The sequence below is a fragment of the Tenrec ecaudatus genome (genome assembly GCF_050624435.1).
Source record: "Tenrec ecaudatus isolate mTenEca1 chromosome 5 unlocalized genomic scaffold, mTenEca1.hap1 SUPER_5_unloc_4, whole genome shotgun sequence".
Taxonomy (NCBI): Eukaryota; Metazoa; Chordata; class Mammalia; order Afrosoricida; family Tenrecidae; genus Tenrec; species Tenrec ecaudatus.
In genome coordinates, this window is record NW_027457602.1 from 410,017 (window position 1) to 423,520 (window position 13,504).

Below are 13,504 nucleotides of genomic sequence, written 5' to 3' on the forward strand. Positions count from 1 at the left end.
CTGACCAGCAGTATTGACTTGGGCAAAGAGAAGGTGACATGGAAGGGTAAGGAGAAGAATGCGTGCAGAGGGCAGGTTGGCAGCTGAGCCTAAGTCCAGTAGAAACAACAGCAGAATGGCCTGTTCCTGGAAGGGCCACAGGAGATGGTGCGACTTCATGTAGCCCCCACTTACATGTGTAACAGCAGCAATTGCCTGAACACGTGGTCTCCCCAGGGAGGAGCCTTTGTGTGGTGTTAAGATGCTGTTACTGTCTGTTGTACTGTGGTGGCCTGCATTTGGCTGTAATGGTGGAAATTTTGCAGCCAGTAGTTCAAATGCCTGCTGGGTCACTCACTGCAGGTAGACTTCAGCAGTTTCCAGACAGAGAGACGAGGGAGGAGGACCTGGTCTTCCACTTCTGAAAGAACTGGCCAGTGTGAACCTTGTGAATGGCAGAACACTATACCTGAACATGAGTACCGCAGGCTATAAGGCATGATGGATTGACACAGTGGCTGCAGCAATGTGCTCAAACATAGGATAGTGCTGGCCTGGAAAATAGTTCATCGTCCATTAAAAAAAATCATTATATAGGGGCTCATACAACTTTTGTTGTTGTTTTTCCCTAAGGGAGAGCAGTGTATTGGTACACTGAGAGGTATATAGATCAATGGATTCGAACAGAAAAGCTACACATATATTCACCAGTCAACAGGAAACTAGCCTTCGAAAAAGGACACAGAAATATCCAAAGGGACAAATTCTGCTTGCTCAACAAATGGTGTTGGACAAACTGAGATACCGTATGTAGGAAAATGAAGCAAGCCCCAAACCTTCCCCCATGCACAGAAATTAACTGAAGAGGGGTTAAAACCTGAAAGTAAACCTCCGGGCTATCATAATCAATTTTTCGATGACCTCATCGGTCAGAAATCATTGTAGGAACGCCAAAGCGTTCTTGTGTTCAACGTCTACATACATAGCAGGTGCTCCAGTAAAGGGGAATCTTGGTGGAGCTGGCTCATCCATTCCTGAAGAGAGTAGAGCACCACGTTGGCCCATCACAGAGCTCAGGTGTAGAATCTTCCTCACTGTCATCCTTTATCTCAGCAGTGTCAGTGTTGGATTATGAATTTCCCAAAGAACCAGTATCGCTCAATTCTGTGCACAATGCTGACTCACTCTCGCTGTTATTTCACTGGTCTAAAAACCCATTTAGGTTAAAATGACACTTTTTTGATGCCATGACCTAAAATTTTTAGTGAGAAAATGTTCCTAATGACATTACTTGGGTCTTCCTCTAATCCTGATGCCATGTTCTTTTTCACATAGGCCAGCTTCTTGTATAAATTGCTCAGCATACAGATGGAATAAAAACAGTGAAAGGATACAACCCTGATGCACACCTTTTCTGATTTTAAACCATGCAGTATCACCTTGTCCTGTTCACAGTCTCACCTGGTTCTATCTCTTGGCCTTTGTATAAGCTCCATATGAGTACAATGAAGTGTTGTGCAATGCCCATTCTTTTCCATGGTATCCCCAAGATCCACCTCCTTCCACTCGTGGTTTCCAGAACGTGGGGTTGGGACAAAGCCTGGATAGTCTCATGGCAAGACCAGATCAGGAATGGAGCTGAGCCGGGAGCAGCTTTATTTGCTTGCTCCAGGGAAAGTCTGCCAGGGGCTTTCTACAAATGATAAAGGTGAATCCCTCTCTCGTTACCCACTGATCATCTCTGAGCCTCTTGCTCTCATATCCCTTGCACAGACCTCTACCATTAGATGGACAATTAGGTAACGTTTGAACACTTTTCTGATGCTGAGCCTGGGGAGCAACTAATAGCTGAGTAAATATTGATTGAAAGATGGTGAGTGGAAGAAAATAGCTTTGCCAGGTCCAGGTTGTGATGGAGATGAGAGTGTTACCAAATCCTGCTGTCCCCATGGTGGGTTTGCTGTATTGTGCCCAGTCCTGAAAGTCTGAGCCAGGGGTTTTAACATGGCCCCTTTCAAAACATATAGGTGGAATTCTTGGACCATGAGCTGTCCTTAGAGTGTGGCTTTACCAAGGTGATGTCCGCCCTGGAACGAAACAACCCAAGAACCTAGATCTTTGTGAAGGTGTTGGTAAGGGATGCCGCGGAAATCATAAACTTGACTGAAAGCAAAGGAAACTTTGCCTTCATGTGTCTGCAGCTGGACGAAGTGGTGCTGGAGCACACCCTCCTTTGCGATTCTTCTTGTTCTTTTTATGAGCTGCTCCCTGGCCTGTGCAGTCCCGTAAATCTGGAAACTCTTTGCTGGTGGGGGCAATTGTTATATCCTCCCCCCAGATCCAGATGTCTTGTCCATGGTCAGTGCGCAATCCTTGTTAGCCAGAGGAGTGGGGCATCTAAAGGCAGGCAGGGGTCACATACTTTTTTTCTACACTTTCTAGAAAGACCAGAGCTAAACATCTTGCAGCCCTTTTCATGTCCTCTTTCTTTTCTGTATTTATTTTCCAGGAAAGAGGAGAAGAAACGCGACAGCATCTACTGACAGCAAGTCAAATGCCATCGTGTGTGTTCAGAGGGCAGGCTGGTTCTCATTTGCCTAACTCATCAGTCCCATCGTGCCATGTCCATGTTAGATTGTTTAGGGAAACAGATGACATATGTTATGATGCTAAATAAGCTGAAACAGTGCCAGGATGGAGGCAGAAGGGGTTTATTTGTTTGTTTTTAAATGAAGCATGGCTTTCTAGTGACTTATTGTGGTGGGGAAGGGGGGCACCGAGGGCAACAAGACATGGTTGTGACAGTGGTCTGGGAATTGAGACAAATCATTGCTTCTGCAGCAGAGATGAGCTGCCTCTGACCTGTCAGTTACTTGCAGGGAGACTCTGCATTTGGTCAGACAAGTCTTAGTTGGAGATGGTACCAGCTTTCCTCCTGAGCCTCTGTGGTTCCCTTTGGACTACACAGGCCCGAATCGCTTTTAGCTGAGCAACAGCAAATGGCAACACAGACTTGCCATATTGCTCTTTTGCGTACACTCTTTAAAAATCGTACTAAATATACATGCATCAAAACATTCGTCACTTCCACGCTCTACAAGATTATAACTAAGTGGCATTCTGCATGTTGTTCATATTATCATCCTTACCCATTCCAAAATTATGTCATCACCCTTATGGAAGCTCAGTATCGTCTCAGGGATGGCACTTCCCCTCCAGGCCCTACTGGGTTAGGCTGGGTTGACTAGAGAAATAAATCCAAGGACACTCATATAGGTATAAGAAAGACTCCACCTCACTTATTTGTCCAATTGACATGGCATTATGTAACAACCATACTTACCTTCCTACCTATCCCTGGAAACAATTGGGATATGTTTGTCTCTATTCATTTTCCTAGCCTAGATATTTCTTGTAAGTGGAATTAAGCAAAATGTGTCCTTTTTGAAGCTGATTTATTTCACTCAGCATAATGCTTATGAGGTTCATTCCTCTTGTAGCCTGTGTCAAGAGTTCATTTCTCTTTATGGCTGAGTAGTAGTCCATTGTATATACCATAGGCAACATGTTTGACTTATCCATTCACCTATTGATGGGTATTTAGACCGTTGACACGTTTGCGAGATTGGGAATAATGTTGCAAGGGCCATCTGTGTATTTGTATCTATTTATGCGCTTGCTTTTAATTGCTTATATCCTTCATTTCCTTTTCTTTCCTTGTTAGACTCAGTATGATCCCCTTCTGCCCATCCTCTAGCCTCACAACCTCTGTGTCTGATGTGCCAGGATCTCACCAGGAGCCTTAACACCAAGATTCTGAGCCCTGACTGACCATTCTGATCATCCAGGGAATTGAATATTCCGGAGCACACAGAAGATGAAGTTATCAAAACTCCTTAGGCATAACCGAACAACTGGAGGGAGTGCTTTATTGGGCTTGGGGGCTGGGGATTATAGTTGTGAAGGACACCAAGGACAATTGTCATTACCTAGACTGTAAAGACTATGGTCGACATCCACGCTGGTGAGTAGCAGCTGGATCTCAGAAGCTCACAAGTGGCCATCTAGGTGGCAAGTATTGTCACCCTCACTCTGGAGGAAAGAGTGGTGAGTGGACCACATGAACATTAGACTTCATGACTCTGAGCACAGAATAACTAGATGATCTCCAACTATCAATTCCAACTTCTTTGAAAGGGATCACATCAAAAGGTCCTAGATAGTGAAGCAAAATTCACAGTCATAAAAGAGACCAGGCTTATTGGCTGGATAGGGACTAACAGAACCTCTGAAATGATGGTCCTTATTCACTAAGTTTGAAAATGAACTCCTACCTGTGGTTCAATATTCAGCCAAATAATAGATTGGTCTATAATGGGAGCAATTACACAAGTGAGGCACACAAACCTGAAAACAGCAAACCATTTGATCTCAAAAGGGCAGTATTAATCCAAGGCCCAAGTTCAGAAGGGTAGGAAGAGAGGAGGAAGGGAAACAGAAGACATAAGTAGGGAGTGGAATAAGTCATATTATATTGTGGAGATTGCAATAAGTGGCATAAAACACAATGTGTATGAATTGTTGAATAAAAAACTGATGATCTTGGTAAACCTTCACCCAATTCACAATAAAAACTTATGAGAGAGAAAAAAATCCAAGCACCTAGGCTGCATTCCAGACCAATAAAATCGGACTCAGTGGAGATGGGACAAAGATGTCTTTTGGACAGCTCTCTGGCAATCCCAATGAGCACACAGGCTGATACCCACCATCTGGAAACTATGGGGTAGCTGCTTCTCCGGTAATGCCTCGGGGGAGCGCTTGGGTCCGTCAAAGAATGCGGGATGATGAAGGGGCAAAGGTCATCAAACCTCACCCACAGCTTTACACTGGGGGGCTGCTCTCTGAGGAATGTGGGAAGGGTCCACTTGCATGCTGTCTCTGTGCAGCAGATCCAACAGACTCAACACCTTTCCAAAGCTGGCAAGAAAGTCCGAGAGACTAGATGTGGGCACCACGCTGTGAGTTTCCCAGAAGGCACGAGACAGATTGAGAGCAGTCACGGGAACACAGACTCCTCCGGAAATGCTGCCATGCGCAGAACATGCATCTCTAATTTCATTTCACACTGACTCAAGCATTCAGTCCTTTTTACGAAAACCCAGCTTCTCATTACAGTAACCGGTTTAAAATGACAATCTTCTGTTGAGCAAGTCTAAGAAATGACCTTCCTTTATTTTACATGGTAAAAAAATTCAGTTTCCTAGGCCGATGGGCTCTAGGGACAGGTGTTTTTATGTACTAGACATGGCTTTCAAAGTTCTTCAATTGCCTAAATTAATAACGACTTTTTTCCTTTGGCTTTTCTAAGGGACACATTAATTTCAATCTTTTTCTAAGGAAGTGAATCTCTAGCTATCTCATTGGGATAACTTTCTGCCTTCAGAGTAGAATTTGAAATAATCTGCAAGGTTACCCCTTCCCCACCCTGCCCCAGCAGCCCAGCCTCTTTCTTCCTTCCGGCCTCCAGCCACCGGGGTTTGGTTGGGAAAGGAGATGCAGAAGGGAGTCTCTGGATTTTTCTATCTAAAGGTTGGCCACAACCCCCAGTAGACCAAATGTAATTCATTATGGGGGGTTTTGGTTTTACTACTTTAAGAGTTATCCTTAGGGAAATTACAAACAAACAGAAATAGGAAGACTTTATATTTTATTAAGGGATGTACTGCTCAGTCTCATTATATTTTAAAAGACAAAGTATAAAAAAAAATCTGGCTCCGTTTAAAATGTCCTGACTAGCAGAACTTAAAATACACAAATCTTAACATGAAAGTCTAGATGAATAAATAAAATAAACAACGAAACAGCTTTCTCAGGAAAAGCCATAATAAAGAGCTCGACTACTTTTTGAGCTGTTTAAGATGCTCGTGTTAAAGGGAAAAGAGTATCATTGTTGACTTTGAAATGTAGAACCATTTGCTTAATTCAGTGATGCTAAAATGGGCAGTTTGGCTGAAGAAAGAAATTGGCTTGTAGCATTTGATGAGCAATTTCTTCTTTTGAATATAGAAATGACCAGGGATGCGGACACGCTTTTTATTCTTTTGAGGACCCTCTAACCAAGAAATCTTTTAAATGATCATTACACAGTGAATGCCTGGAGGCTCTGGAAACTATTATTTTGACATTATTATAAGCTCAAAATGATTCACCAATGCAAAAGAAGAAGAGAAAAAGCAATTAAATACTAAGCTGTAAACGCTGGAAGCTTTTCTGTGCTGAAAATAATTGAACAGAGTTTTTTCTTTTTTTAAGTAATAGTGTCCAAAGAGATTCAATGATCTTATTGCTTATGGATTTGGAGCTTAACTATATTCCTTATTTTAAATTTGATATTAGAATAGCAAGATTATAGACCATGATACAGTGTGACTTGGAGAAGTATCATTTCATTAAATTATCAAGTTAAGGCTCAAGGAGCCTGGTGGAATGTGTGTGACCATGAGGCCGGCCAGTTGGAATCCGCTAGTGGCTCACAGAGAAAGATGCGGTTCTCAGCTCCTGTAAAGATTTAGAACTTCGGGAACCCACAGGCATAGTTCTACGTTGTCCTTTCAGGGGTCCTCAAACTTTTTAAACAGCAGGCCAGTTCATTGTCCCTCAAACCCGCTGGAGGGCCGGATGATAGTTTAAAAATAAAACTATGCACAAATGCCTATGCGCACTGCACATACCTAATTTGAAGTTTAAAAAAACGGGGCAAAAACACCCGGCGTGCTGAATAAATGTCCTCTGAGGGCCATGCGGCCCGCAGGCCATAGTTTGAGGACCCCCTAGATTGATATAAGTCAGAATTGACTTGATAGTGTTAGGTTTCTGGGGTGGTTGACCTCAGTTCTTGCTTAGCAACGCTGAAAGAATTCATATGGCAGAAGCAGTTTTGTAAATCCAAGTGAATGTTATGGAAGAAAGTTTCAGGTATCGCAGTCCCCAAAAGTCCCCAGTATCTCCGGAAAGCACGCCGGGCTGCATGGCAGGGGTGGGGAAAGTTTGCAGCTGAATATGGCGGTTTCATGGGAGGAATACCTGAGCAGGAGTGCAGAACCAGCTGAGGAGCCACGGCAGGAACCCCCAAGGGCCTCACCCTCCACTTGCAGAGCACGTGAACAAGGGAGGGTGACAAGGAGCCCAGGCCTACTTCTATCACCTCCCAACACCACTGGAGGACATTGGTCGATCGTATTGGTTGATTTCGGTGCACTTTTGTGAAGTCCTATTCTGTATGACCAGGTGGACCTTCCACCTGGGTCTACATGACTTGGGTCAGAGCATGCTCAGTTCTGAATTTTGCCATAGGTGTCTAATGAGTGTGCCTGATGTATTTCCAACCCCTTTGTTGTGGCCTGGACAGCTCAATTTCGTTTAGTGCTGGCATTTGGGAAGACAAGCCCTAATCTAGCAACCTGTCAATAGCAGTAAGTGAATGGAATTACAACTCAACTCATAGCCATAAATTCAATTCGGACTCATAGTGACCCGAGAGGACAGGGCAGAATTTCCCCCTCAGGATTTCTGGGGCTGGAATTCTTTACAGGAATAAAAGTCTCTTTTTTCTCCCTCCCAATGGCTCCAAAGGACTGACCTTGCAAGGAGATGTCCAGCGGGTGCCAGCAGGCTCCTTCATTGAAAATCTCTGCTAGTTTCTGAAGCGGGAGGGAAATTTTGAGGAGGCCGTCTGCGGCAGAGTTAACTCCCCATTAAAGCCAATGAGCTTTTCCACATCTCTCAAAAAACAAACAAAAAAACCTAAAGTGACTACTTCAGATTAATATGCTGTAGGTAGAACCACCTCCCACTCACCAAACCAAACCAATCAACCAACCAAACAAACAAACAAACAAACAAAAAAAAAAAACCCAAATCCTGTTGCCTTCAAGTCAGTTCTGACTCATGCTCACCCCTTGTGGTACAGAGTACAATTGTTGCATGAGGTTGGCTAGGCTGTACCCTTTATGAAAACAGATGACTCCTTCCTTTTGTGGTACAGCTAGGTGGTTTGAACTGATAACCTTTATATAAGCAGCCCTATCCAGCGATCTATGTCAACTAAAGTGTCAAAGCATGTAAAGACTGATCCACAACCCCCACTTCTCTCTTCCTCTTCTGTGATGACCTGGAATCCACCTTTTGATCTGGTGGCACCATATTTGTGAAGCAGCCCGAATCACTGACGGACGGTGTGCAGGACAAACACCCTGTAGAATTGCCCTTCCAGTGTCAGAATTTGCATGAACAAGAATAAACTTCTAGATTTTAAGCCACTGAGGTTCCAGGGGTAGCTTCTTTCTGCAGAACAGACTAGGCTATCCTGCCTGATCATCTCTTCACAGGGTTTTTGTGGAGAGCTACTGGAGCAGCTCGATCCAGGGGAGCTGCCAAAGCAGATACCTACACTTTATCTGGGATTGTAGGTTGTAGTACCAAAGTTTTTATTTGCCCGGGAGGCACTGAGTAAATTTTTTTTCTTCTGAAAACAGGACAATATGTAAGTAAGTTTGGAGACATATGTAGCTGGAGCTGAAAGTCCTCTTACCTTGCAGTTTTCTTTGGTAGAGATAGACTTGTTCTTAATGAAACCCATGACAGTCAGTGTCACAAATGACTTCTGAGGAGAGGCCAAACAGCTAAGTCAAGGCCAGCCTACCATTCTCTTAAATGCTGTCTCATGCTCTCATCTGCTCTGACGTGTCTGCTCAGGGGCATGTGGCAGCCACTAGGCGGGCCTTACCATTGGCACTGAAAATCATTGTAGGGGATATTAGAGGATTTACATCAAGAAGACCTGACTTCCTGGCCATTGCTCGGGGGCCACAGTTCCCAAGACAATCAGTGTCAAGGGCAAAACAAAATAAAACATGACGAGGGCTCTGGGGCTGGGTTGAGCTGGATATGTAACCAAAGCCCCTTTCTACCAGAATCTTCCCAAGAGGAGATTGCTCTTTTCCATAGCTAAACAATTTCCATAGCTAAACGTTCTGCTGAGGAACCTTCTGGGAAGCAGAAGAAAATAAATCTGCCTTCCTTTGAATTAAGCTGGGTTGGGTCCAAGCCCTGTGTAGTGTCTATTCTTCTCATAACATCTAAAGGAGTCTGATTTCACCATTCTTAGCTATTAAAAAAAAAGTTCCAGGCACAATAATTCAATTTAAAATTACACACCAGGAGTAGTTCATATTTAATACACTTTATACAGGTATTACAGGTACAAGGGACATACTTGTTAACTGCCAGGTTGCTGGCTTGAACCAACCAGCTACTCCACAGGAGGTACTGTGTTTCTGTGAAGATTTACAGCTTGGAAGCCCACTGGGAGAGCTCTCCTCTGGCTTGAGTCTGAAGGTGCTTGACAGCAGTAGCCTTTTGTTTTTATAGAGGTAAAAAGCTTTCTTTTTTTTTTTGGTATAAAGCTTTTTAGAACAACAAAAACAATTCCTTTTGGAAGTAAGCCAGAGCTAAAACCACAAGTTACATGCTTTACTTTTTTTCTGTCCTGCAGCTGGCAGCCACCCTTTCATCGATTGTGCACACCAGCATGGTGGTGAAGTGGTGAACTCTGCGCTCTCATTCCCCTGGCTTCACACTCGGTCTCCTCACTCATCGTGTGGCTTCACCCAACGCACGGAGCCTCCTGCAGGCTCCTCTCCCAGCGTGTGTAAAAGTGCGAAGGAGACAGACTTCCTCAGAGCTGTGCTTTAGAGAGAATCCTCCTCACATACTCAGCACCGCCTTGAATAGGGCAGCACTGCATACATGACAGCTACTTGATGATTGTTGATGGTGGTGGTGGTGTGTTTGTACGGATAAAAAAAGAGCCCTGAATGGTTATGTAACAAGTAAGGGAATAAATAGATCTTCCTTCATCCACCTTCATCTTTCATTGTTCTATCACTCTCTGATTGCAATATTAGAGGCTAAAATGGGCAGAATTCCCACCTCTGAACAAAGTTTGTGCACATGGGTGTGCATGCTTGTGTGTCCATGTGAGTGGGCCTGTACAATGTGTGTGCACGTGTGTGTGCACATGTGCACTGGAGCGTGGCAGCAGCAGGGGAGGCGCCTGTCTCTGTTCAGCAGTATCTGACGGCTGCTGCAGGTGTAATGAGAAGTGATTGATGATCTGTTCAGGGAGCTCCTGGGGTGGACTCAGGGAAGGAGCAGCAAAGAAGACATACTCATCTCCCCTGTATTTAGATGAGGTGACGGAGGTGGGTGGTAGAGGAGCAGCTACTCAGTAATGAGATCACAGGGGAAAGGCCTTGGATGAGGTGCCAGACAGCCCTGCTTTCCCAGAGAGGGTGGGGACTGGGAATGAGGCTGCATCCTGCCTAATCAGTTACAGTTGCTCTGTCACTCTGGGGAGGGAGGCAGATGAGGCAGGGAGCTTCCGGAATCTCTCATCTCCAGTCCTTCTAGGTGGATGTGGGAGCGTGTGAGGACGGCCACACTGGAGGGTCAGGGTTGATCGCCTTGCAGTGTGGAGCCCGGCCTGGACCTGCGTTGTGAAGGGTGACTAAGGAGCTCTGGGGGCAGGGTTCTGGGTGGGGGCTTTGTCTACTAAGACCCACAGCCGCGCCCTGTGTCGCAATGTTGGCATGCAATGTGCAAAGACTTGAGACAACGTGAAATGGACCATCCACTTCACTTGGAAAGACAGGAGGGCTGAAAATCAGATTGGGAGATCTGATCTCGTTTGCTGCACAGTTGTGAGAGGAGATATTCCTGGCTTCTCTCATGTTGGGAACCGGACATAATCAGCCTGACAAAACCAAGGCCATATTGCCTGCCCAGCAGGGCTAAAGCCACGTCACCTCAACCTTATCTCTACCCTGACACACACCAGATGGCCCACCCTTGTCTGCTCCAGCACCGGACATTCCAACTGCAGACTTGCGGCCGCCTGCCCTGTGTGCTCTACACCCCCGCCCTTCCTTTTTTTTATCTCCCCTTTGAACTCCCTTGTTTGCCTCACCCTTTATAGAGAGGCTTGTGTAGCAATAAACTCAGACCTTGACAAGAATCTGCTTGGTCTCGCTCCTCTCTCTCGCCCGTTTCTCTTTCAGGCTGGGTCCTCCTTGGAACCCCTCGAATAACTGAGTCCCTCTGGCATGAAGGAGGTGATACGAATGCATTGATAGCCTAGTATCTGTCAGCTGGGAGCCACAACATAGTGAGAGCCCTTATTAATCATTTGGAGATTAGCTGAGGGGTGGGAGAAGCCAGGCATGAGGCTTTCCAGGGCTGCTCAGCATGCACAGGAGTCCTTTCCTGGGTTGGACAGAGGTGCTGCCATCTGAAAGCTCAGATAGAGCAGTTGGAAAATTAACTGACCTGGTACAAGATCTATTTACATATATCAAAAGATCCTGGGTAATAACATCTCATGTTTGTGCAGCATGCCACATTTGTCAAAGGGCTTTCTCATTTACTGTCTTACTTGGTCCTCAAACTAAGAGGCCTTTGGGCAGCTATTGCTGTTTAATTTTGGGCGTGGTAACAGCTTTGGGTATAGTACTGGGCTTGGAATCAGGCTGTGCAACCCACAGCAGGTCACTTAGCTGCTCTGGATTGGCTTTCTTCCTCTACGAAGGTCAGCGCTTGGACTAGACCATTTTCCCAGTGGCAGCTCTGCTGACATTTTGGCCAACATCCTTCTTGTGGGGCTGTGTTGTTCCCTGCACCAGGATGCTAAGCGAGCATCCCTGGTCTTAGCCCACTAGATGGCAGTGGGACTCCCTTCTTCAGAATGTCTCCAGGCATGGCCAAATGTCCCCAGCAGAGCATGCTGCTGGGCTGGCGCACGGCAGGATGATGCACTCAATGAGTTGGATTTTAAGTTTTCAGGTACTTTACATGTCTGCACAGGGAGACTACATCAACAATTACCCAGCAGTCAATGGGTCATCACTGACCCTCTCTATAATTCCAACTGAGATCATGAAGCACCGACTGAGTTTCTGAGCTTAGCACCCTGAATGGCACAAGTTGTTTAGCACTCAGCTACAAACTAAAAGGTTGGCAGTTCAAACCTATCCAGAGGCCTCTTAAACAAAATCCTGGTGGTCTGCTTCAGAAGAGTTGGAGCCATGAACACCCCATGGAGTGAAGAGATATAAACATGAATGTGGATGTGACTCTAGGTATAGCTAGAACCATGGAATCAACTACATCATGGAATCAACTTCAACTCCTGGCCTCCTTGTGTGTCCAAGAAGAACTGTGCTCCCCAGGGTCTTGAAAGGCTGCTTGGTCTGAAGTAGATTTGCAGGCCCTTCTTTCTACGTGCCGCTGGGTGGCCTCAACCTTCCAAGCATGCTATTAAAAGCCAATCCGTCACCTGTGTGCATCACTGAAGACACACGGACACAGGGAGCAATGCCCTGGCTGGGGCACTGGAACAGCGCTGGCATGCAGTGAGTGCTGCCCAGTTAGCGAACAGGTCTTCCCTTGGTACTTTCTCAGGTCTGTGTGAAGCTTTCTAAGCATCCAGAGTTCTCGGCCTGATTCTGCTGCCAACTTGCAGTGTGACTTCGAGCTAGTCTCTTGCCCTCTCTGGGCTTGATAACAAAAGCAGGGCAGGCCAGCCACAAATATCGTGTGGCTAGCAGGGGAAAGCAGTTGAGGACACAATTGCAGATGGAGTTCATCCTTTGGACTCATCGCCCCTCCTCCCTAACACCCCCCCCCCACTACACACACACACCTTTTCAACTGCACCAGATGGGTTTTAACTTTCCGGCACCAGAAAAGCAGACCTTGAGTTTTTTCCTTTATGGAATGTAGGCCACCCCTGCTTATGTGTCACATTCAGTCCTCGTTCTTCTCCCTACTCTTGTCCCTCCTCCAGTCTTCAACAAGTGACTGCAGGGCGGTTTCCCAGCAGGGCTGTGCTCAAAGATTCATAATGCTGGGTTTTCCTTTAGTTCTCCACAGTCTGGGGCTTGGGACAATCCAGGCATTACCTTATCAACTGCTCATTTTAGGGGGGAAGGACGGGGGCACTGGAAACACCACATGGGGCCCAATCCTTCTCTGCACGCATGTGAGGGGTTTCCAGGAGCTCGAATTTCAACTTAAGTGATTTATTTTTTGTTGTTTAATCGCGTGCCTGTCATCTGCTGGACATTTCTTCTACAGTGTTTTGTTGTTGTTAACCCCATTTCTAAGATCAGAGATAGAAGGGTCAGGCACAATAGGCAGTTAAATTGACTCAATCTGGGCTGTGAACCTGCTTCTGTCTGGTTCCTCATAGCCCTCAGTCATTTTAATGGAGGTGTTGTGAAGGGTGTGGGTTCAGCAGCCACACACTGCCTCATCTCGCCTCCTCGTTGATAGGCTGTGTACCCTTATGTGAGTTGTTTAATCTCCTACCAAGCTTGTGAGAGCACTACTTTTATTAGCTTCAATTTACCGAGGCTGTGAGAGGTCAGGGGAGCGAAGGCTTACAGATTGCCTGGCATATAATATG

General features: G+C 45.7%; 2 long non-coding RNA genes across 6 annotated transcripts in view; both read left to right on the forward strand.

The window, feature by feature from the left end:
- The window catches only part of LOC142435873 (uncharacterized), a 375,388-nt gene that overhangs the window by 212,449 nt on the left and 149,435 nt on the right, over positions 1-13,504 (forward strand). The window lies entirely within an intron of this gene.
- On the forward strand, positions 2,367-11,056 carry LOC142435874 (uncharacterized). The gene is made up of 3 exons (XR_012781629.1): positions 2,367-2,543; positions 3,704-9,413; positions 9,536-11,056. It is a non-coding gene; the product is annotated as an uncharacterized LOC142435874 (long non-coding RNA).